The sequence below is a fragment of the Mandrillus leucophaeus genome, unplaced genomic scaffold, assembly GCF_000951045.1.
Source record: "Mandrillus leucophaeus isolate KB7577 unplaced genomic scaffold, Mleu.le_1.0 Scaffold2, whole genome shotgun sequence".
Lineage (NCBI taxonomy): Eukaryota > Metazoa > Chordata > Mammalia > Primates > Cercopithecidae > Mandrillus > Mandrillus leucophaeus.
Genome location: NW_012102031.1, coordinates 906,353 through 909,347, shown reverse-complemented (window position 1 = coordinate 909,347; position 2,995 = coordinate 906,353). Strand labels below are relative to the sequence as shown.

At 42.7% G+C, this 2,995-nt stretch overlaps 1 protein-coding gene across 1 annotated transcript in view; it reads left to right on the top strand.

The window, feature by feature from the left end:
* The window catches only part of MEI1 (meiosis inhibitor 1), a 120,692-nt gene that overhangs the window by 7,271 nt on the left and 110,426 nt on the right, over positions 1 to 2,995 (top strand). The gene's annotated exons all lie outside the window — the stretch shown is intronic.

Genomic DNA, 2,995 nt, shown 5'->3' with positions numbered 1-2,995 from the left:
TTTTTTTTTTTTTTCTTCTGTTGAGACAGGGCCTCATTCTGTCGCCCAGGCTGGAGTGCAGTGGTACAATCATAGCTGACTGCAGTCTTGAACTCCTGAGTTCAAGCAGTCTTCCCGCCTCAGCCTCCCAAGTAGCTGGGACTACAGGTGTGCACTACCATGACTGGCTAAAAAAATTTCTTTTCGTTGAGACGGGGACTTACCATATTGACCAGGCTGATCTCAAACGGCTATTCTCAAACTGTCCTCCCGCCTTGGCCTCCCAAATTGCTGGGATTATAGGCATGAGTCACCATTCCTGGCCTTACATTTTTTCCTTGGGTATCTACTCTGTGCTAGATACTGGATCAGGCACTATAGATACATAGATAGATAAGACATGGTCCCTGTCTTCTAGGAGCTTACAATCTGGAGAAGAGATTGACTGACAGGTAAATAACTAGAGTTGATGAGTGATGTTACGAAGGCACATACAAAACTCTTTTTTATTACATCTCATATTGGTTCGTTGAAAGTTGTATGCACACAGGTGGTGGTTAAAACTGTTGAAGTGGACAGAGCGTGTTACCACAGGCCTGTAGTCCCAGCTACTTGAGAGGCTGAGGTGGGAGGATCCCTTGAGTCCAGGAGTTTGAGGTGACAGTGAGCTATGATTGGCCCACTGCACTCTAGCCTGGATGACAAAGTGAGACCCCCTTCTCTAAAAAAACAAAAAACAAAAAACAAAAAACAAAAATTGTCGAAGTGCATGGGTTTACCTATAAAGGGTTTGTAGAGAAAGAAGGTAAGAGCCCTGGTAAGCGAGGATTCTTGCAGAGAGAGTGGGAATTGTACTAGTTAGGATCCAGTCAGGAAATAGAAGCTACACCAATTATTTGAATAGAAAATCTTTAAAGAATGGTCAAGTAGGCTGGGTGCAGTGGCTCATGCCTGTAATCCTAGCACTTCGGGAAGCTTAGGCCAGTGGATCACTGGAAGGCAGGAGTTCGAGACCAGCCTGGCCAACATGGTGAAACCCCATCTCTACCAAAAATTAAAAAAAAAAAAAAAAAAGGCCAGGCATGGTGGTGGGCACCTGTAATCCCAGCTACTTGGGAGGCTGAGGCAGGAGAATCACTTGAACCCGGGAGGTGGAGGTTGCAGTGAGCTGAGATTGCACCACTGCACTCCAGCCTGGGGTGATACAGTGAGACCCCATTTCAATTGAAAAAATAATGTTGGTTAAGTAGGTAACTGAAGAAAAAGAGAACCACCAAATTTTCATGGAGATAGCAATTATAGAAAACAACTCCCCCACTGGGGCTGGGGAAACAAAGGAAAGAGGCTGAAATGGTTAAAACTTAGAAGTTTTGAGGAAGGGCCTACTTAATGAAACTCAGACCTCTGAGTGGCACTGACTAGATAATACTGTTGTCTCTGGAGGAGGAGAGATGCAATAAAGCTGGTTCTGGAAAAACTGCAGGCTGGATTCAGCTGCTGTCATAGAGTGGCACTGCCACTGCCAGGATAAAGAAGTGCTAAGGTGCCAGGCACCTTAATTGTGTAGGTCTGTAGTCCTGGCTACTCAGGAGATTGAGTTGAGAGGATCACTTGAGCTTAGGAGTTCAAGTCCAACATGGGCAACATAGCAAGATTGTCTCTTAAAAAAAAAAAAAAAAAGGGTTAAGGAGATACTTATATGAATGGGCAGACTTATATGAATGGCAAACAGACAGGAAACCCATAGGAAACTAAGAGGAAGGGCAACTCCCTTCTTCCTACAGCCTCACCATCTCTTTCTAGTGCTCATTATTGGCAGAACTTAATGGAGTTCAGCTAGCAAAGCAAAAATGTGATCTGCAGAGTCTAGTCTTAGTATTCTAAGGCAAAGTAGAGGGTGGGTTTTGGAGCTCAAAGACAATAGTGTAATAACTGGTTTGGTCCATTCCTTTGGCTACTTGGTGTCCAGATACCCTTCTCCACATATTTGAACTCCCATAGAACAAAAACAACTTGGTTTTTACCTAACAAGATGTAACTGTCCTTCATTCATATACTTCATACAGACTAAGCCATTGTCAATTTGTCCACAACATAAGGGGGTTGATAATTTATTTTTAAATTCAATCACAGTCCTATATGAATATTCTGTTACCTAAAGACTAAATTTTAAAGCTAACCTCCACCAAAACTTGTTCAAACAGTAAGGAAAAAAGGAGAGAGAAGAAAATAGTTAATATACAGAAATATATTACAATCTTCATTTTCATAACTGGTCACAAGGATATAGTTGATATTTATCATTTCCTTCTTAATGGGTTTGTTCTATGTATCCTTTGCCCTCAACCAGGGTCTCAACTGGTCAGGGTTTTTACCTGGTAGGGTGTCTCACACCTTCATTCCTGAAAGGTCTGAATCTTTTTTTTTTCCCCAAGCCAAACTGTATCCAGCTTTATTAAAGATACTTTCCATAAACAGTCATGGTATTTCAGGCAGGACATGGGCAGACAGTCATTAACAGTATACAACAACTTTCAAACTCCCTTCTTCAATGGACTACCAAAAATCAGAAAGCCACTATAAAACCCAATGAAGTCTTCATCTGATGCTTTGAACAGGGAAAGTTTAGAGTGAGGGTTGACATTTCACATTTAACATGTTGTTTAACAACTTTTCACAAGCCAACCCTGGCTTTCAGGAAGTGAAATGAAAATGGCAGAATTTATCTGAAGATCCACAATCTAAAAATGGAGCCACTGCTCTTTTGACAGGTGCAATCTCAGTGGCATCACTGGAAAGTCCAGATTGTCTGACACACTGGTAGCCAATGACTAGGGGTCAGGTCCCAACAGATGTCTGGGTCTTAAGGGAGTTAAGTCTATGCTGAAAGGTGGAAAGGGAGAAGAGGACATAAAAATGAATTTGTTGGCCGGGCGCGGTGGCTCAAGCCTGTAATCCCAGCACTTTGGGAGGCCGAGACGGGCGGATCACGAGGTCAGGAGATCGAGACCATCCT